This window comes from Denticeps clupeoides, chromosome 15, assembly GCF_900700375.1.
Source record: "Denticeps clupeoides chromosome 15, fDenClu1.1, whole genome shotgun sequence".
NCBI lineage: Eukaryota > Metazoa > Chordata > Actinopteri > Clupeiformes > Denticipitidae > Denticeps > Denticeps clupeoides.
In genome coordinates, this window is record NC_041721.1 from 3,008,449 (window position 1) to 3,031,012 (window position 22,564).

The following is a 22,564-nucleotide window of genomic DNA, read 5'->3' on the forward strand; positions in this document are numbered from 1 at the left end:
GCAGAGCGTCACTGTCTCGTCTGTTTGTGGATCAGCGGATGATGTGGCGGTTGTTCTTCTTCGTGTGTTTTTCTCTCCCTTTTGTTTCCCCCGCTGCAGTCTTCAATCAAGAGAGTCACACTCGACACACACACCAGCCATGACGTCACCTGCAGACCAGGACATGGGATACACACGGAGGGGTGTGAAGGTCTATCGATCTTCAGCGTTCACCGCGTCTGCCCCGATGTTGGATCACTCAGCATCACACTGTTCAGTTTTTGTGCTCTAATAAAAACCTTGTCAGCAATCATCTCCTCCTCCTTCTCCTCGGAGACAATTTAAGAATGTTTCCTCCATTTCTTCCCAGTCAAATTGCTGTAAACCTTTCAACATAAAAGCTCCTGGTGAACGTTCTGACTGCTTCTCGTGTGTTACGAATGGTCAGAACAATACTGTAGGATGTAAACCTCACTGCACCTTCTGCTCTGCTCTGAGCACTGTCTTCTGCTCTTCTGCTCGGCACCTCCTCCTTCTCCTCAGAGATAATTTAAGAACGTTTCCTCCATTTCTGCCCAGTCAAAAATGGCTGTAAACCTTTCAAGATAAAAGCTCCTGGTGAACGTTCTGACTGCTTCTCGTGTGTTACGAATGGTCAGAACAATACTGTAGGATGTAAACCTCACTGCACCTTCTGCTCTGCTCTGAGCACTGTCTTCTGCTCTTCTGCTCGGCACCTCCTCCTTCTCCTCAGAGATAATTTAAGAACGTTTCCTCCATTTCTGCCCAGTCAAAAATGGCTGTAAACCTTTCAAGATAAAAGCTCCTGGTGAACGTTCTGACTGCTTCTCGTGTGGTACGAATGGTCAGAACGTGACTGTAGGATGTAAACCTCACTGCACCTTCTGCTCTTGTACTGCGCTGGATGTGAACACTCGATCCCTCGGTTGTAACAGTGTGCACCTGATTAGAGCTTTTTTTTTATTATTAATAGAGCAGTGCAGCCTGTGGCAGAGAGGACCAAGTCCGAAATCCACGGGGGCCTGAATAGGATTTTATCTTTCCCTCTCAACGGGAACGTTCTCCCGTGCACAACGGCCCACTGTTCTCGCCGTGTGTCGGGGAGTTCTTGATAAATCGCAGAGGAGCCCGGGGCCATGGATTTTCCTCAGCAGTTCACCAGAAAAGCCCCCTAAATCCATTCTCCTCCGTCTCTCCATCCTCTTTGGTTTGGCCGCTGCTCATTTCATTGGGTGGCAGGTGTCCTTTAGCTGCACGTTCTTCATAGAGGATGTGCACTTCCAGCACCTTCTCCAAGATGACTGCTTCTTGTAGGAACATCTGAAGGCATTCGGCTAAGAACATGAATTGTAACTAACTTGCCATGTTTCAACTCTGATGAACTTTACTGCCATTACAGGGTTGGAAGACGAAGTTGAGTCAAAATGGTTCAAATGGCCCTGGCCCATGATGCACCTCACCACACAATGTTGTAGACCAATTCATGACTTCCACGCTGGAGGTAATACTGACGGAGTCTATAAGAACCTTCCTAAATTAGGTGCTTCAGGTCCTAGTTCTGCAATCTTGGAATGAAATGTCCTGCAAGTTCTGATTAATCATCTGTAATGACCTGTGAGTCGAGACCTGCCTCAAGAACATAACCGGACAGGAACTCTACCTGGACTTCCTTTCTGTAACAAAAAAAAAACTAAAAAAAATGCTAACTCGATGCTGGCGTCACTCTAAATCTGAGTGGGTGGTTCTTGACTGACGTTCCACAATGTCCAATGAGGTTTGAGACGTCTGTCACCAATTCTGGGGGTTGGTGGGAACGTGGTGGGCACGCTCTGAGGAGTCTGCTCTAACCCCCCTCCTCTTTCTGGAGAGTTCCGCCTGCCGACGGGGTGGCACTTCATTATTTTAATGGCAAAGCAGATGGCAGAGACTTCTATAGGCACCGTTAGCCTGATGGCTCTATTCATCACCCCGCTACACACTCCAACATCTCCCCAAATTATTTATAAACTCCTTCTTCTTCTTCTTCTTCTTCTGTTCCTCCAACCCACCTGCAGTCGCCATTTTTAAATCAAATGAAACAAATCATGGCTTTTAATCCTGTAGCACCAAATACTGGGCGCCTGCTGAGGCCGGCAGGTCTTACGCCAGAGGTCATTTTAATTGACTGTTTCTGCTGTAAGGTGTGAAGAGCGCTGCGTTAATTATATCACGGGAGATAATAAATCGTTAATAAAGACCCATTGTCCTCGCACTGGAACAGGAGTAACAGAGCTGTGTGGGTGGGGCGAAGGTCGGCGAGAGGATCTGGAAGAGAGGTCTGAACCTGAGCTTTGTCCACTGGGGTGAGGGGTCTGGTGGGACACTCAGACCTTTCAGTAACTGGTCCAGGTGTCAAGGGTCATCGCTTCAAGCACTTCAGTATCACACGCACACACGCGCGCACACACACACTCCTGAGAAAAACCTTTGTACAAATGTCTTGAGACCCAAGCGTAAAATCTCTTATATAATAAACTGCTGGAACACGACCTTGAGAGGAGCACTGGCTCTGTGTGTGTGTGTGCTGCTGTGTATCCAACACAAAGAAGGAAACCCTCAAGCTTCTCTCCTTCGTGTTCCAGTCTGTAGATGAAATGTTGATGCATTTTTATCATTTGTTCGTCTTATTATTCTCCAGCCAGCAGATAAAGATTTAATAAAAGGGCCGAAGAACAATAAACTCTGTCGAGCATGGATGTGTAGTGAAGGTGTGCTGAAGCTGATTGTCTACCAGAGCAGTTGATAAGATGACTGCTGTATTTGCTGTATAGTGGGAGCCTGAACGACGTTGGCTGTTAAAAAGCGCCGTTTACCTGCATATTCACACTGAAAACTCGCAGGAATCAGTAACGCGGGTGCAGAGGTGTGCATGGTGTGATCTGTGGGACTGTGGATGAAATCCTTTAAGCCTCCTCACCCCAGTGGCTCTACGATAAGAGAAGAATAGAACCTGGACCTCTGTACCAGTTGACAAACCATCACAATATATCACCACCAAGATCTCCCTGTAATACGCAGGGGGAACAAACACCCAGATCAAACCTAAAGCCCAAATCCATCAAATCTAACTTAAACAAGAAGTGGTGAACTTCTTCTTCTGCGAACCCAGAAATCCTCATTAAAAAGGACCGACCCAGCGAGCTGAATGACTTTCGACCGGTGGCAACCACGTCACACCTGATGAAGACTCCAAGTGTCTCCACCTCAGGCCCCAGGACCCTTTAAAGTTCACCTACCAGGAGTGGTGTGGAGGATGTTATCCTGAACCTCCTCCACTGAGACCATACACTCCTGGACAAGGGAAAAGGCCTGGTCATAAATCCAGTTCCTGGTCTGTTCAGGGGCCTTCAGGCCCAGTCCAGGATGCGGGTGGACCCCTGCCTGATCACCAACTATATCTGACACTGTGGTCCGCAGCAGAGGAGCACTGCAGCGAACGGTGATGTCCCCTCTCCTCTTCAAACTGTACACCTCGGACCACTGTTGTAAATCTGAATCATGTCACATTCACGGCCACCGTGCGGTGTTTCGGGGACGTCCAGGAAGAGGAGCAGGAGTCTGGTGAGGAGCCCTGTTGCCTGGTGCCATCCAAACCACTTTAAAGACCAAGGAAGGTGGTCAAGCGACTGTGGATGTTCTATATCATTTTAATTTATCGTATGTCAGTCTATATGTCTTATATTTTACTGCTTCTAGAAACTGAATTTCCCAAGGGACTAATAAAGTTCTACCTACCTGCCTAAATATGGAGCAGAGAACATAGAGAACATTTGTCTTCTGCAGCCACCTTCATCAATTCCTCCATGAACACCCATAACCTTTTATCTGGATCCGACAAGTGCCCTTTAAATCGAGGAGTGGAGAACATAGGACCGTCCTTCTTCTAAGGGGATCTGAATGACTGCTCTGTTGATGCTTTCTGTGTGATGAACTTCTGCTCTGGGAATGTTCCACAAGATCCAAATAAACAAATGTTCTGCGTTTATGTTCCACTGTTTTTTAGGCTGTGAAGTGAAAGTGAAGTTATTGTCATTGTGAAACACTGCAGCACAGCACACAGTGACACAGCAAAATGTGTCCTCTGCATTTTGACCATCGCCCTTGGTGAGCAGCGGGCAGCCATGACAGGCGCCTGGGGTCCTTGGCGGATCAGCAACCTTCTGATTACGGGGCCGCTTCTTTAACCGCTGGGCCACCACTGGACTAACATGAGAACCCTTGGATGAGTTCAACCTTTAAAAAAAGGAATGCAATAATATGATCTCGCAATACCAATGGAACTTCTAAACAACTTCTGTGATGGTCGCCTAGCAGGTAAGAACCAGAAGACCACAAAGTCACAGGTTCCAACCCAACCTGCTACTATCGCTCTGGATAAAGGCATCTGCTGAAAAATGTACGTTTATTGTAAAAACTGTTCTCTTCTGTTAAATGATGAACACAGATCAGTTTCGTGTTTATGCACATAAAATATGTATTTACATAAAACATTGCCTTTAACAGATCTGAATAGGGAATCTCCATTCAGTTCATTCTGATTCTTTATGCTTGAAGATCAAATAAACATAAAAATACTGTAAATCATATGTAAGCTTCATGTTTGTGATAAATGTCTGACTTCATCTCTTGGTTGGAGCAGGTGTGATGCTGCATTTCGTTTTTTTTTTTTCTTCTTTCCATTCCTCTCGTTCTTATTTCTCGCGTCTGCTGGTCTGTAGACGGAGAGGCAGCAGCAGGACTAATGAGTTCTGAAGGATCCGACACGCCGCTGTCACACACTCACCTACTCACCTGACAGCAACCTTCTCGTCCTGCACACACACACACACACACACCTGGCATCAGCCTCAGCACACCACAGTCTACACTCCATACACCTGACATCTTCACTAATGTTCCTTAAATCCTCAGATAAACACCTCAATCACATCAAACCATCCTGCTGTGAAGATGAAGGAACAGAGAATCTTTTCCTGACGTGGGGGGAACTGAAGGCCAGATCTTTCTGCTCCATTCTGCTTTGTACCTCGATCTTCAGAAGGTCTGGATTCCACGTTCCACGGATAAAATGCATTTTACGGGGGATGGAGTGGGTTCATCACTGGTGTCCATAGGAACGATGACCTCCTCCCTGTATCACTAGCTCCACAGAGGTCTTCCTGCGGCTGTGTGTTTGCATCTCCACACACAGGAGCTTCCATTAGAACCAGAAGGATGCTTCACACGAGTGAACTAATCCTGAATGAGAGCTAATCAAGGCCTAACGAGGGAGATGCTGATGACTTAATTGTGGGTTTCTGTAATGGCAATCAGGGTTAAATATTTAGAAGGGAAGAATCTTTTGTTTGGTCTTGACCTTTCTGTGGCACTCATTAGCATACGATCTTCATCCTGAGGCCACGATTCCTCTCTGATTACGGCGGCGCTGCCACACGTCACCGCTGCAGGTCACCTGGGGGACCCTGGCGGTGTCAGGTGTGTGTTCTTTTTCTAACGGAGAAGGAACACATCGTGACTACATATTTACCTACGTAAGTTGAACAAGATCTGTGGAATCTTCTTCAGGACGTATATATGATGGATGTTGTGAGTTTTGTGGTGTTTCTTTATCTTCTGTTTCTTAAAACGACCTCTGCGGATCTGTCAGTCGCTCTGGTGTGCAAGTGTGTGTGTGTGTGTATACTGTATATGTGTGTGTGTAATCTTTGACTACCCCCCCTCCCTCCCAAAGAAAAGACAGCTCTGCTCCCCATTAACCCCATCGTAATGATTCCAGCAGAAATCAATACATGGCATGCGCTAAACTCCACCGGCACTCCGGCCTTTTCCACTCGTGCTGAACTGCAGGCAGATTTTACGCCGCTGCTGCCCTTTACCGTCCACATGAGAGCCATCAGTCCCATCTGATCCAGGACCAGTGGAACAGCATCAGCGGCACCTCTGATGGGGACGTATTTCACCTGTGTGGACGGGGGCTTTTCCATATGAAGCCGAGTAAAATAGAGGCTCGTTTCTGAGAGCACTGACCCACATAGCCACCCTGGAGGAATTTATGTGTCACATCAGTCTGAGTGTGTGTGTGTGTGTGTGTGTGTGTGTGTGTGTGTGTATGATTATCAAAAGGTACAGCTTGCGATATTACAACTCCATTTTGCTCTTCTCCATATTGTAGAGTATCATCACATCTCCATTATAAAGCGATTTCAACACCACGGTACTGGTACATGTGGTACGTTACACCATACACATACTCTACATGTCACACGTTATATCATCAACATACTCTTCATGTCTACATGTCACACGTTATATCATCAACAAACTGTACATGTCACATGTTATATCATCAACAAACTCTACATGTGGTCCGTTATATCATCAACATACTCTACATGTTACCGTTATTACTCTACAACATACCGTTATTATATATATATATATATATATATAATAAACATACCATACAAGCGATACATTAAATTAACTTACTCTACATGTGGCATGTTATATCATAAACATAATGCACGTGTGACATGTATAAAACTTACTCTATATGATGATCTGTTGTGTCATGAGCATACTCTACATGTAATATGTTTGATCATAAATATACTCTACATTTGAAACGTTATATCATCAACTTACTCTATATGTCATACATTATATAATTAACATACTGTACATGTAATTTGTTATATAATTTTTATATTCTACATGCAATATGTTATATCATTTACTTAAAATTTTTATGTACTTATTTGTGTGGTACGTCTAGAAAGTTGCACCATGCAGTGTGCCAGGATCTAGCCTGCAGTGAGGTGAAGGCTGTTATCCTTAAATGGTGTTTGAAGGGGTCTTATGGACAATGAATTGACTGAATGACTAGTTATGAACTTAATCCTTTTCAGTCCATCAGGTGAAGTTATAAAAACCCCTGATTTGGTTTTATGACTTTCTTTTGAGTGCACCTGAAGCTGGTGGACACATCATCGTGTTCTTCCAATAGTTCTGTCACAATCCGGTCCGAAATGGGGTTACTCTGGTCCGGGATCCGGAATGGGGTTTCACTGTTGTCATGTGTAATGTTCCCTAATCGTTTTCACCTGTGTAAAATGTATAAAGCTGCCCTGTTCGTTTCTGTTCGCCGTCAGGTCTTTAACGTTATGTTCCGTGTTCACCACTGTCAACGTCTCGGATGTCTCCCCTGTCCTGTGCTTCACCAATTAAACCCCGGTTTCGTGATGTCAGGTGATTGCGTCCTTCATTCCTCGTCTTCTCGTCACTCTTCGTCCTCCTCTCCATACACCCGCTGCGTCATGCCCGCATGGACGTGACAAGTCCTGATTATTACTGGTGTTGTTATTACTACTACTACCACTATAATTACAATGAGTTCTGTAATTTATCCATAATTCTATACTATTTCATTACATAAGATATTTTGGGTCTAATTCTGATTATATCAGATGTACAAATATTTACTATTGGATTGTTTCTGATTAAGATACATTCTGTGTGTGTGTGTGACTGAGAGAAAGTGTAAAAAGAAAGCTTCTTTGTGTGTGTTAGCATGATTGTGTGTGTGTGTGTGTGTGTGGGAGAAAGAGAGAGACACACTGACCTGTACTCAGACCCTTCAGGTCAGAAGCAGCCAACCATAAATTGAATTATCTCGTGATTTTGCTTTTTCTCACTCAATTGACTCCGAATTGGTGACGGGAGGCGTGTGGACGGCTGCAGAGCAGGACGCCACTTTATTCTCATTAACATGGACACCCGCCACGTCCAGCGCAGCTGACACACACCTCACACACACTCACCTTCTCCATCTTTCTGTTCATCCACCGACGCCTGTCCCTCTTCCTCCATCTGTCTCACACATCTTCTTCAACCTTGTTTACTCTTACTTTATATGTAAAGACTCTGCGTTCTTCACATTGTGCTCTGTGTGTGTGTGTGTGTGTGTGTGTGTGTGTGTGTGTGTGGCAGAAGGCAGCTGCACTGCTGGACTGTGTGTTTCTGCCTGGGTGAGCTGCTGCAGTCGTGTCCTTTCAGGTCTGCTCTAGGGAGAGGACACCGTTCTGTCCTGCTGTTCCTGAGTGTGTGTGTGTGTGTGTGTGTCTGTGCTGGATTAGAAGAATTAAATTTTTCTCCAGATGTATCAGGTGACATCACAGGACAGATGCAGCTCTGTATCACAAAGCATCTCTGGTATCACAGAACCCTGTTTCTTCCTTCAGCGTTCTACGTTCTATCAGTGCTATTCTACAGGGTGGGCCATTTATATGTGTATACACCTTAATAAAATGGGAATGGTTGGTGACATTGAACACATTTTATAAGTGGTCAGAAACTTGTAAAGTGTAACTCATGAAAGAATAAAGTGACGTTAAAACCAAGCACACCATTGTTTTTCTTGTGAAATTACCAATAAATGTGATGTGTCACATGACCCTCTTCCTATTGAAAAAACAAAAGTGGCCGACTTCAAAATGGCCACTATGGTCACCACCCATCTAGAAAAGTTTACCCCCTCACATATACTAATGTGCCACAAACAGGACGTTAATATCACCAACCATTCCCATTTTATTAAGGTGCATCCATATAAATGGCCCACCCTGTAGATTTGCTAAAATGCAAATCAATTGTCACAAAATTGAAAGAGAACATTTCCCAGTCAGCAATGTTTCCTCTGACCAAATTGTGAAGCATTTTTCTTTGCAGTAATCACCATGAATAGAAAAGTGTGTAATCATCACAGTAGTTCAGATGCGCTGCTCTGACAGTCCCGTCCAGGTTATGATTATTCTGATGATATGTAATTCGCTACTTGTCTTATTCTGAGTTTCTGCGTTTCTGCTTTCGTCTTTATCCACCTTCCCGTCTATAGTCCTCTGTTTACTGCGGTTATTTACACAGGAATCGCCACAGGTAATAATGTAATAATATGATGGCTTTTCCAATTCCCAAATCAAATATGTGCTCATCATCGAAAGCACCAGAGAAATCCATCCGATCAGCAAAATAAATGTAATTTCATGAAAAAATAGATACTGTCAGACCGTGGCTGCAGTTAATCTAGCGCTTCATTTCCATTCAAATAAAGCCGAGACGCGCCTTATCAATAATCAGATTTCAGCGCAAAAAATAAAAATATAATTTCTCAGGCCTTCCTGTCAGCCGCCTCTCTGAGAGTCAACAGCAATCAGACGCTCAATTATTCCATTAATAGGAGATATTGCATCATCATGAGAGTGTGACTGAATCAACATGCAGCCTCTGCCCTTCATCACTGTGTGTGTGTGTGTGTGTGTGTGTGTGTGTGTGTGTGTGTGTGATCTCAGCATTGGGACATTTTCCTGATTACTATTGTGACAAGATACACAAACAAGTGTGAGTGTGCAGTCTGATGTGTGTTTATGATGTTTTTTGAGTGTGTGTTTGGTAATATTTCTATGTGTGTCACTGTCTGGCATGTATTTGTGAGTATACTTTATGCTTAGTATGTTCTGTGATGGCGTGTAGATTATTGGATGGTTTTTTGAGGTGAGTGTGTGTGTGTGTGTGTGTGTGTGTGTGTGTGTGTGTGTGTGTGTGTGTGTGTGTGTGTGTGTGAGCGCCATGCTGAGCGCTGCTGCTGCTGCAGAGGCCGGCCCTCCCTCAGCTCGACTCAGCACCTCATCTTAATGAGAGATCCTGGAGGAAACCGCCTGCCGCAGTGTTCACACTCACACACACACACACACACACACACACTCAAGTACATCCATGTATGGAGATAAACACTTACATGAAATCACAAATTGATGTTAACACCTTTACACAGGTATACATGTTCAATACACACACACACACACGTACACACAGTGCTAGAAATGACCGTATATTCCCTGCATGCTCTTAGACTCACTGAAAGAGCTCCCAGGTGAGCTCACCTATTCACACACACACACACAAACACACACCACAGTGCATCACCATTTACAGTAGAGAATAATGAAGCCTCACACACAACCTTTACAGTGAAACTGTCCTTTAAATGTCACCTTGGGAGCATGCAAATACCTGCAGGACACACACACATACACACACACTCAGCAGGATATACTTGTGCATGCACTGTTTTTAACCTTTAGCATGTTTCCGTATTAATGTTATGAATATTTGCATAATAAGACGTGAAATAATAATAAGAAGAAATAACACACTGCAGGACATGTCTGGAAACGCCCCTTACGCAGGTGTGTGAGTGTGTAAATGTCTCATTGCGAGATGAAGATAAAAAGATCAGGCGTAGAGAGACGGAGGGAGGGGAGTCTATAAGTGTGAAGGAGATGGAGAACAAGGTGAACACGAGGAGAAACAAAAGCAGCTCCTCCCCTGCCCCTCTGCACAACCTAATCACAGTCAACATTCCCGACATTCCCAGCATTACCAGCGCCCTGGAAAAAATAATTTTCTCTTGCATCCCCCCGTCCACGCACTGGGCTGGTAATGCCAGCAGCATGGAACATGCAGCGGAGGAGGACTACGCTGAAGGCACCAGGGGAAGAGGAAGATGGAGAGATGGTATCAGGTCTTGCCTTTCAATCAATAGCGGCTGATTCTAATAGCCATTGATTGCATCAAACTCTTGATCCCAAATCACAAACGTGATTACATGTGATTACATAATGGCCAAGCCTGACACTTTATTGAAAACAATGAGGCGGAGGCGGAAGAGACGACAGTGTGCAGGGAAGAGAGGGACGGGACATTAATCTTCCTCTGCCACTGCACCCAGCCTCATCAAATCCTGCCTCTGACTGTCATATGTGTGTATTATCTCACTTGGTGTGCACAGTAATCTATGTGTATGGTACTTTATGTGTGCAGTACTCTGTGCCTAGTATTTGGTGTATAGTACTCTGTGTGTACAGTATTCTGTGTCTATATTACACTGTGTGTACAGTACTCCATGTGTATAATGCTCTGTGTACAGTATTCAGTGTACAGTACTCTGTGTGTATAGTAATTTGTGTGTACAGTACTCCGGGTCTATAGTACTCTTTGTGTACAGTACTCTGTGTGTATAGTACTTTGTGTGTACAGTACTCCGGGTCTATAGTACTCTGTGTGTATAGTATACTGTGTGTACAGTACTCCATGTGTATAATGCTCTGTGTACAGTATTCAGTGTATAGTACTCTGTGTGTACAGTACTCTGTGTGTATAGTACTTTGTGTGTACAGTACTCCGTGTGTATAGCACTTTGTGTGTACAGTACTCCGGGTCTATAGTACTCTGTGTGTATAGTATACTGTGTGTACAGTACTCCATGTGTATAATGCTCTGTGTACAGTATTCAGTGTATAGTACTCTGTGTGTACAGTACTCTGTGTGTATAGTACTTTGTGTGTACAGTACTCCGTGTCTATAGTACTCTGTGTGTACAGTACTCTGTGTGTATAGTAATTTGTGTGTACAGTACTCCGGGTCTATAGTACTCTTTGTGTACAGTACTCTGTGTGTACAGTACTCCATGTGTATAATGCTCTGTGTACAGTATTCAGTGTATAGTACTCTGTGTGTACAGTACTCTGTGTGTACAGTACTCCGTGTCTATAGTACTCTGTGTGTACAGTACTCCGTGTCTATAGTACTCTGTGTGTACAGTATTCTGTGTATATATTATTCTGTGTGTACAGTATTCAGTGTATGTAGCACCCTGTGTGTACAGTATCCTGTGTGTATAGTTTTCTGTGTATATTGTACTCTATGTGTACAGTACTCATTGAGTACTTACTGCACTTGTCTGTGTGTTTACTGATGTTCCATTCATTGATGATTTTATATTGTTCTTGTAATATATTTACGTGATTCACCATGAGTGTTGTTGCCCAGTAAAACCTACCCGATCATTCGAGTGTCTTGTAAGTACATTACTTCACATCCGTCCATTTGTTAACCGCACCCTTTCATCCTCTGGTGAGAGTGCTTTACTCTGCGGGCTGGATGAGGTCCACCTTCATCCAGAAGTGAAGAACACGAGGTGCAGCTCTATGAAATCCTGTCACAGACACAGCCTGGTCTGAACCTGGAGACATACGAATACGAGACAGACGGAACATTGGCTCTGCAGCCCTTGAGTAAATGGCCACGGGTGCCAATGTTCTCTGAGCTCTCGCTCCGCCCGGTCATCTGGCTTTATCTGCGCTGCTGAGGGCCACAGGCGGGCGCTCTGTCTCATCAGAGTGGACAGCGGTGCCCACAGAGAAAAAATGGCGGTGGCCATGTCACCTCGGGGCTGCAGGAAGGTTTCCTCTCCTGATAAAAAGCCGCGTCTCCACCGGAGGCCTCGGGAAGTGGGAACTTGGACGCGTTGAGGCCGAAAACGCCCTGCGATTCAGAGGAAATAATCGCTCGCACCCCAGCGCGTGGACGCCGTAATTGTCCCAGTCTCGCGTTAGCGGGTCGTAATGGCCGCCCACAAAAGAGGAGAAGTCGCGGCGATTTAAATCACACGCCGCAACGAGGCCCCGCGCAGAGCCGCGGATACAAGGGCCGGCCGACACTTTTATGAAGACAGACGTTGTAATATTTTTCTCCCATTGGCAGCCCATAAATATTATTGTTCCTGTTATAAAAGATGGCCCCCCCACCCCGTGCGGGCGCGCACATTTGTATGCGTGATTTAGTGGCGGGGGGGGGGGGGGGGGGGGGGGCGCCCGTGATGCATGATGGATGTCCGCCGTCCCTGAACAGGGCGCCTCCCTGGGTTCCGCTCGCTGCCTGGACGCGACCGGGCCCTCGGAGAGCCAGAGGGGGGGGGCCCCAATCAGGGCCTTTTCGTGCCGCCCTCACCTTGGCTCTCATTCGCAAGATAAACGGGGAAGGAGGACCGGCGAAGCGGTTAATTCCGGGCCAACGTCCTGGAGCCCATCTCCTTCCGAGTTCCTGCCTCCTTTAAATAACGCCGCGGTAATTGGCGACTGACCAGAGGGCGAAAGACTCGATGAATGACTTCTGCTCCAGTGAGGGGGGAAATGGGGAGAAAGTTTTACTACCGAAAACAGACAGCTGCCGAGTTCAGCTGCTCCTCGTCCGTCCATCTCGTCTACGACGCTCCACGCGGGGTGATAAACGCTGTTTGACGCCGTTCCCGGGAATCCGTGTTCCGGGCCAGCCCCTTATTGATCACTTCCGCCCAGAACGGCCGGAGTCCAACTCCAGAACGCAACTGAAATCAGACGTGTGTTATTTTCAACCAACTGTTTGCTCTTTAAGCGAATATTACGGGACTAAAGGAGGGGACCTAGAGAACCGACCTTGGCGCACCCGATACCCGTTGTTTTCAATTTCGCATCGAACTCACTCGTACGGAGCCGACGTGAACGCCTGGACCTTGTGCTGCTTCACAAAAATGCCAATGATACTCATTACTTTCACTCAGGGTCCCTTCCACGGGCTTTAACCTTTAACCTTCCTTCCTCTGTATCGGTGATTTATTAACCTGCAGATATTGACGTACATCGTATTTAAAGATCATTTCGCCTCCCGGTATGTAGCTCATTCAGTATCTCGCAGATACAGTCATCATTTATACTAATATATCTGACATCTTTTGGAGAGTACCCTCATCTTATCGATTGGTTAGGGTGGGCAGCCCATTGATCAGGGAAAAGGTTGACCATTTATGTCCATCACCCTGGCCAATTTCAATCAATTAACATATAGACTGAAAGACGGACCTCTTCATTTTAATTAGCGTTGGGTTTTATTCAAGAGATTCTCTTCATCCAGTAGACATGGAGAAATGGAGGACGTCCTGAGCTATGGAAGGTCAGAGGATTACTTCAGTTCTACTGTCCGGGGCGGCGGTGGCCTAGTGGTGCCACCGAGGGCCCCTTGACGAAGGCTGCCCCTGTCGTGGCTGCCCACTGCTCGTCAAGGGTGACGGTTAGAAGCAGAGGACACGTTTCACCGTGTCACCGTGTGCTGTGCATCAGAATGACAATCGCCTCACTTTGGCTTTCTTTAATGCTGAGGTGACAAGTCGAAACAAGGTTTCTCCGTTTCTGTGACGTCATAGCGATATGTGACAACTCAAGAACAATCTAAATTTTTATTTTTTTAATCTTCCCTTTCTGTCGGCGAAGCGATGAACTGCAGTCCTCCGTCCACCTGCAGGTGGCGCTGCAATGCAGCATTTAGAGGCGCAACGCGGCAAGAAGATTCATCTTTAAAGCAACGCTGCACCTCGAACATTCGAACGGAACGATGAAGGCTGGAGCTCCATCACTTTTTTAAAAACCTCATTACTGCCTGCTTTTATTATATCTAACTGGTATAAAATATATCAAATAGCCCAATAACCTTCCAAGACAATCTGCTGAAGCCATAAATACTCCAACCCCCCTTTTTCCCGAATGCAGATTTAATTTGATTAACACGTCTATAATAAATCCGACCTACACAGGCATTATCATAAATTTACAAAGAAATCAACTCTTGACATAGCGCGTGTAATCTTAATTGCATCTTTATATACTAATCTCCATTTTTATTGTTTTTTTTTTTTTTTACAATGATCCAGATTAGATTAGATATTCAAATCCTCTGATCATGTTCCCCCCTCTAAATCCCCTTCATGCCAGATGAGGTCTTTCTTCCAGGATTAAAAAAAAAAAAAAACTGGATGTGGACGTCTGCGCATCTCAGTGACCCCTCGAGTGTCCGGGTGGGGTCCGAGGTGACCCTCGTCTCCGGCTCGTGTGAGGCGTGACTTGAAGGTGTCTGTGGAGAGGGGAGGACCTCCAGCGCCCGGCACCACCTCCTCCAGCAGCAGCTCGGTCTCCAGCTCGCCACCAGAGATCTGCAGAGAGACCCGAGGATGGGAGGGAGCGTCTCCGGGCTCCGGGATTCTCTTGCTGGCGAGGACGGAACCGGGCGCCGCAGCCGCCGCCGCCGCCGCCGCGGGACTCTTGCGTAACTGTGGAGTAGCGGAGTTGGGAGTCGTGCGTCGCGTCGCGTCACTGCGGCGGCTTCCTCGGAGCGGGAGTCAGGTGGGACGCGTTACCTGTTCCGCAGCGGACCGCGGTGAGGACACTGCACCATCCCGGCCCCGTAATCCCGGACATCCGCAGAGCCGGACCACGCAGCGCGACTCGTTCCGCAGAGAAAGCAAGTTTATCGCCGATAAGCGCTGCCGGGGGGGGCGTGTGTGGACGTGGACGTGGACGTGGGGAACAGGGCGTGAGAATTTCGCAGTCTGGAGACCCCGCGTTCCCACCTCTCCGCCGGTCCGATGCGGTACTGCGGGTCGATTCACCTGGGAATGAACCGCGTTACTGCGTGGCCAGGTACTCTACCAGCGCGTTACTGCGTTGACATGCGTTATAACCACGCGTTACTGCGTTGTTCGGGATTATAACCTCGCGTTTTCGGATTTATTCTGGATTATAACCACGCGTTACTGCGTTGTCATGCGTTATAACCACGCGTTACTGCGTTGTTCGGGATTATAACCTCGCGTTTTCTGATTTATTCTGGATTATAACCACGCGTTACTGCGTTGTCATGCGTTATAACCACGCGTTACTGCGTTGTTCGGGATTATAACCTCGCGTTTTCGGATTTATTCTGGATTATAACCACGCGTTACTGCGTTGTCATGCGTTATAACCACGCGTTACTGCGTTGTTCGGGATTATAACCTCGCGTTTTCTGATTTATTCTGGATTATAACCACGCGTTACTTGCGTTTGTCATGCGTTATAAACCACGCGTTACTGCGTTGTTCGGGATTATAACCTCGCGTTTTCGGATTTATTCTGGATTATAACCACGCGTTACTGCGTTGTCATGCGTTATAACCACGCGTTACTGCGTTGTTCGGGATTATAACCTCGCGTTTTCTGATTTATTCTGGATTATAACCACGCGTTACTTCGTTATTCGGGATTATAACCACGCGTTACTGATTTATTCGGGATTATAACCTCGCGTTACTGCGTTATTCTGGATTGTAACCTCGTGTTTTCTGATTTATTCAGGATTATAACTGCGCGTCACTGTGTTATTTTTTATGATAACGTTGCGTTACTGCGTTATTCTTTATTATATCTAGCGTTCTTGCTTTTTATTCTGCACCATAACTACATGTTACAGCGTTTTTTTTCTGGATTATAACGGCGCGTCCGGCCGCGGTGGAGACTCTGAACTTTGAGTAAATGTGGAGCAGAAGCTGATAAAGATTTACTGACGTTGCAAAGCTGTGCGTGTATCATCATGCCCGTTTATAAAGTGTTGCATTATTAAATCAGAATTAAAATGATCCAGGATGTTGGGTCAGGAAGGACAGGCGGGCCAGTGCAGATGTGTGTGTGTGTGTGTGTGTGTGTATCCGCCGCATTGTGTTGTATGTAGACCCATCCTCTGATGAAGAGTCTCTGGTTAGACGTGCTGGTGTGTAGATGCTGGTGGTGACGACCTGTGTGTGTGTGTGTATGTGTGTGTGTATCCGCCGCATTGTGTTGTATGTAGACCCGTCCTCCGATGAAGAGTCTCTGGTTAGACGTGCTGGTGGTGGCGACCTGTGTGTGTGTGTATGTGTGCGTGTGTGTGTGTGAGTGTGTGCAGTGGTGGCCTAGCGGTTAAGGAAGCGGCCCCGTAATCAGAAGGTTGTCGGTGCCACTGAGCAAAGCACCGTCCCCACACACTGCTCCCCAGGCGCCTGTCATGGCCGCCCACTGCTCACTCAGGGTGACGGGTTAAATGCAGAGGACAAATTTCACTGTGTGCACCATGTGCTGTGCTGCTGTGTATGTGACAATCACTTCACTTTATCACTTATCACTTGTGTGTGTGTGCATATGTGTGTGTGTGTATCCGGCTGTTGTGTTGTATGTAGACCCGTCCTCTGATGAAGAGTCTCTGGTTAGATGTGCTAGTGTGTAGATGCTGGTGGTGGCGACCTGTGTGTGTGTGTGTGTGTGTGTGTGTATCCGGCTGTTGTGTTGTATGTAGACCCGTCCTCTGATGAAGGGTCTCTGGTTAGACATGCTGGTGTGTAGATGCTGGTGGTGGCGACCTGTGTGTGTGTGTGTGTGTATCCGGCTGTTGTGTTGTATGTAGACCCGTCCTCTGATGAAGAGTCTCTGGTTAGATGAGCTGGTGTGTAGATGCTGGTGGTGAAGGTGGTGGCGACCTGTGTGTGTGTGCGTGTGTGTGGAACCAGGCTGAATAGTGTGTTTGTGGCCTTGTGAATGGGTGGCAGTGTTCGGCGTGCCAGTGTGTTGCCTCCCCCGCTGAGCTGCGAACGCCACCAGACACACAGCTTCCCAGACTGACGCTTCCTCCGCTGCCTTTTGAAACGGAGATGAATGATGATGATGATGATGCGCGTCTCAGATCCGACTCTACGAATAAATAACTGCGGTTAATGAATCTGTGATGTGTGTGTGGGTCTGCTGGGGTGTCTCACACCTCAACGTGTCCCGTGTGTTTGGATAGACGCGTGGATGACGCCGATGATGTGTGTGTGTGTGTGTGTGTGTGTGTGTTGGGGATAATGAGCAGCATTCTGATAGAAAGCCAGCGTCTTGTCACCGCGGCGACGGGGCTGTTCCACACGCGCCGCTCCCGTTATTCCTCCGCAGGACGCCAACACACGTCCTCCTCCCGGGACGCTTCTAGTCGGTAGAACCTTCCTGGTGGCTTTAAAGCGAGAGGTTTACGTGCCGAACGCGACGTCTCTGTCTGCTGCTGCTAAGCCGGGCGTGACGAGCCACAAATTAGTTTTGTTTCAGATGCATGAAATGATGTGAAAATTGCAGAGCGTCTGAAGCGTTTATTTGTTTCCATTTGGCCTCTCTGTGTGAAATCATCGTGCGTTAGACTTCATCTCCATTTTCATCTCATGAGATCAGGCCGACCTGCAGCATCGAACCCAAACCTGACTCATCACTTTCCAGCCGACGTGGCAGAGAGAGAGAGAGAGAGAGAGAGCATGAATGTGCATGTCACAAAGCAAATGGATGTGTGTGTGTGTGTGTGTGTGTCAGGGGTAAAACTGGCTGTATTGTGTGTGTGTGTGTGTGTCAGGGGTAAAACTGGCTGTATTGTGTGTGTGTGTGTGTTTGTGTGAGGGGTAAAACTGGCTGTATATTTTGTGTGTGTGTGTGTGAGGGGTAAATCTGGCTGTATTGCGTGTGTGTGTGTGTGTGTGAGGGTTAAAACTGGCTGTATTGTGTGTGTGTGTGTGTGTGTGTGTGAGGGTTAAAACTGGCTTTATTGCATGTGTGTGTGTGTGTGTGTGTGTGTGTGAGGGGTAAAACTGGCTGTATTGCGTGTGTGTGTGTGTGTGTGAGGGTTAAAACTGGCTGTATTGTGTGTGTGTGTATGTGTGTGTGTGTGTGTGTGTGTGAGGGTTAAAACTGGCTGTATTGTGTGTGTGTGTGAGAGGTAAAACTGGCTGTATTGTGTGTGTGTGTGTGTGTGTGTCAGGGGTAAAACTGGCTGTATTGTGTGTGTGTGTGTGTGTTTGTGTGAGGGGTAAAACTGGCTGTATATTTTGTGTGTGTGTGTGTGAGGGGTAAATCTGGCTGTATTGCGTGTGTGTGTGTGTGTGTGAGGGTTAAAACTGGCTGTATTGTGTGTGTGTGTGTGTGTGTGTGTGTGTGAGGGTTAAAACTGGCTTTATTGCATGTGTGTGTGTGTGTGTGTGTGTGTGAGGGGTAAACTGGCTGTATTGTGTGTGTGTGTGTGTGTGTGTGTGAGGGGTAAAACTGGTTGTATATTCTGTGTGTGTGTGTGTGAGGGGTAAAACTGGCTATTGTGTGTGTGTGTGTGTGAGGGGTAAAACTGGCTGTATTGTGTGTGTGTGTGAGGGGTAAAACTGGCTGTATATTGTGTGTGTGTGTGTGTGTGTGTGAGGGTTAAAACTGGCTGTATTGTGTGTGTGTGAGGGGTAAAACTGGCTGTATATTGTGTGTGTGTGTGTGTGTGTGTGTGTGTACTACTGTAGCCATTACTCACACCCATCTGTATGGACGTCCCCTGCCAGGCCTTTCTGTAACCTGTCCTCTTCTTAACAGCCACACCGGGGGTCTTTCCTGACCATATGCTTCATCTCCATTTATTTGGGAACAAGTTCATTCTGGTCATGCTGCAGAAATGGCCTTCACAGTTTCCCAAAAAAATGACTTCTGCATTTATTTTACGGCTATTATCCGATGAAAAATGACCTCGGAGCTACAGACCTGTTAATGAAACGAATGCTGAATTAATGCATTTTACGATGACAAAATCAGAATGGATGAAATGGACAGCGAATGAATTAAAACAACTTTTCCCTTGTCTGTTGTGTGTGTGAGAAAGTCAATAGTTTCCCCAGTAAATGTTTGCTGTGTGAAAAAAACACACAAGACTTTGTCCCGTTGCTGGTGACCCTTGACCTCCACTCTTAATGACCTCCGTATGCTAATGTGCTTGGCGCATTTGTCCCTGTACCTCAGTGGTGTTTGTGTGTGTGTGCGTGTGTGTGTTACGCTCCAATCCTATAGCCGCCCACGCAGCCGAATGTGTTCCCATGGCAACGTGACTGGTTAACTTCTCTCCCGGTGCAGTTTCCCCGGCGGCCAGTGCGGCATGCCAGGGGGCGCCAGAGAGCCCACGTGTGCCGAACGGGAGGCTAAACGGAGGCGTGCGGAGGAAACGCCGCCAGCGGCGCGTCCGCGAGGGGTGAGAGGAGCGTGGAGTGTTACTCCGCCCCCGAGAATAACCCTGTCTGGCCCGAACGAGGGACGCTCGTAGTGACGCCCCGGCCACGAATCTGTCCGGTCGCAGAGCACATGAAACGTGAAAAGCCACCAGGCGCCACAGAGCGGTCTGCCGTGTCACACCGGTTCTCCTGGAGAAGTGCGACCCCGGAGCCGGGAGGGTAACGTGACTGGCACGGGGCCTCGGGGCCGCGGGGCCGCGGTGTCACCTCGCTCCGGGCAGTGTCTGTAAACGAGGGTCGGTGGCCGTCCTTTCAGGCTCTGGCCAGGGGACGAACACGCGAGCTTCTGTTCTCCCGCTCTAATGGCCCTGGGGCGGGTGGGCCGAGGCGCCGCTTCGTTCGCGGTGAGTCGCGGCGTGCGGGTCCCGACCCGGGCGGAGCCCTTCGCCCGGCGGTGAAGATGCTGTCTGCGCTCAGGTGGGCTGCATATGTCGCTTTAATTGACGTTGCGTCTGTAGTTGGTGGAGTCCATTAAGTAATCCCAGAGGCAATTACCACGGCGACAATTATGCAAATAGCCTTTAATCTCAGACATCTGTGTGTGTGTCTGTGTGTGTGTGTGGATGCACATGGACTCTTCCGGTCCAGGCATGTACGGTTTGGTGCCGGTGTTGGTTCCGTCTGGCCCTGCCAGTTCTCATCACTTCTGGTGACCTTCTGGAAAGTTCCTTTCTGTTGTCCTGCTGTAATTTGTGAGGTTCCGAGAGTCCAGACGTTCATCTTGGTTTTGTGTTGCAGCAGGATGATTAAATAAGGCTGCAAAAGGAATAAAAATGAATATTTAGAACATTATTTCTGCATTAACCCACCCTGCTGAAGAATTACGAGACAGAAATCCTAAAAACACAATATCACTTCCCGACAAACAACATTGTGTATACGCGTGTGTGTATACGTGTGTGTGTGTGCGCGCGGGTGGATTACTGCAGATGAATTCATCCTAAGCTCATTTCAGCGCGAATACAGCAGGAGATAAATTAAAACGGCCGCTTAGCGCTTTATGTCCATCGTAAAGCCGGCGATTATCAGGCATCGCGTGTAAGAAGTTCATCTGCGGGGTCGGTGACGCCGGCCCGGGGATCGATCGCCCTCCTCCCCGCTGCCGGACCGGAGGCCATTACGCAGCTTAATTAATAACGTGATTAATTAGCGGCGCTGGCAGTCGCTTTGTTTCTCGCTCTGTTCCGTAAATTAGCCGGCGAATGTTAATGTCCTCGTTGTCTACGGATCTATTGTGGTTCCGGCCACGTAATGCGTATCCATTAGTATATGATTGTCTAATGGGAACGCCGTCTGCCTCGTGCTGTAATATGTGAGCAGAGAAAGTTGGGGCGCGAGGGCAACGCTGACGGGCCCGTGACCTTTGACCCGAGGAAAAGTTCGACAGGGAAAGGAGTGGCATGAGATCTGTACCGAACAGAGGCGTCTCCATTTGTCTGGACAGGGTGACGGGGGGAACCTCGGTGCTTTTCAAGTCAGGGGGGATTAGAGAAGACGGGGACGGGGGAGCGCGGAGGAGGACGGACAGATGTCAACATGTTCCTCAGATCCTCTGGATTTGCCTGACCAGCTTTTCAGCTTTGAAATACATCAATTCGCGAAGCAGAAAAACCGCTCACGGAACGTTCTGAATGGGTTCTGAATGGGTTCTGAATGGGTTCTTGATTGGTTCCTGCTGCCGTGTGGTGATGTTGCACCGTAACGTTCTGATCATTTGCATGTAATTAGCGTGACCTTTATAGCTCCTCTGCTGGCTCTTAATTTTCCCATGAGGCATTGCGGGGCAGTAACCCCGAACCCGGCGGGTTGTGTAACGATAATTAAAAACACAAACACACTCCTCCTCAGCCCCCCCCATTCTTCATCCTGCAGACCTCCGCTGGGGATGAGTTCCTCCATCTGTGAGAGAGGAACAGCAGGATGGATCAGGCTGAGCGAGGCCAGTATTAATGAAATCCGAACAGGAGTGTGTGTGTGTGTGTGTGTGTGTGACCTGTGATAATGAAAGCTGAATTGCACTGTCCCAGAATAATGCTCTTAGAACATCCTAACAGTGGATCAGCTCCCTTCCCCCAGCGCCAACACCAGGCCAGTCTGATGACATTTTGGACTGTGTGTGTGTGTGTGTGTGTGTGTGTGTGTGTGTGTGTGTGCTGCATTGGTCATTTTTTTGGTCTGATTTTTGTCTTTTTTGAAACGGACCCGGAAGGAGAAGCAGCTATGGTCTACAGAACAAGCAGACCCCTGGAGAACCCTTCATCAAGACGCCGTTCTTAAATTGCTGGTAGAAACCAAAGTAAGCGAGTTTGGCGTGCTCGTGTTTGGAGTGTGTAGGACGCCGTCGCCGTCATGTCTGAGCAGCGCCTGCTCTCATCCTCGGGGTCTTTTTTCTCCTCTCCGACGAGTTCACGCCGCCGCAGTCGTTTCCAAAGCTGCCTTATCTGCTCCTAAACGCCTCTCATTTGGACAGTCGCAGCTTAAAGATTCATTTCTTCCTTGAAAGACTCTTTTGTTTTTTTTCCGGTGACGGCGAAGAGCAGAAAGACGAAAAAAATACAAATTCAGTAAAAAGAAATGGAAAGCATAAATATCCAATTATTCAGCAAGCGACGCACACACACACACACACACACACACACACACACACACACACAGAGTGTAATCTCCAACTGCAGTGTGTTCTTTTCCCCCCGTCTCTAAATATGCTGTGTGTGTGTGTGTCTCAGACTCTCTGTTCCACCAAACATGAATTCATTAGCA

General features: G+C 47.3%; 1 protein-coding gene across 3 annotated transcripts in view; it reads left to right on the top strand.

Moving 5' to 3' along the window:
- Positions 1 to 14,771: 14,771 nt before the first annotated feature.
- The window catches only part of plxna4 (plexin A4), a 123,409-nt gene continuing 115,616 nt past the window's right edge, over positions 14,772 to 22,564 (top strand). Inside the window, exon 1 of one of the 3 annotated variants that reach the window (XM_028955552.1) lies at positions 14,772 to 15,383. The gene's annotated coding sequence lies outside the window, so the exon portion shown is untranslated. The remainder of the gene's footprint in view (positions 15,384 to 22,564) is intronic. The other 2 variants (XM_028955551.1, XM_028955553.1) reach the window with 2 other exon arrangements.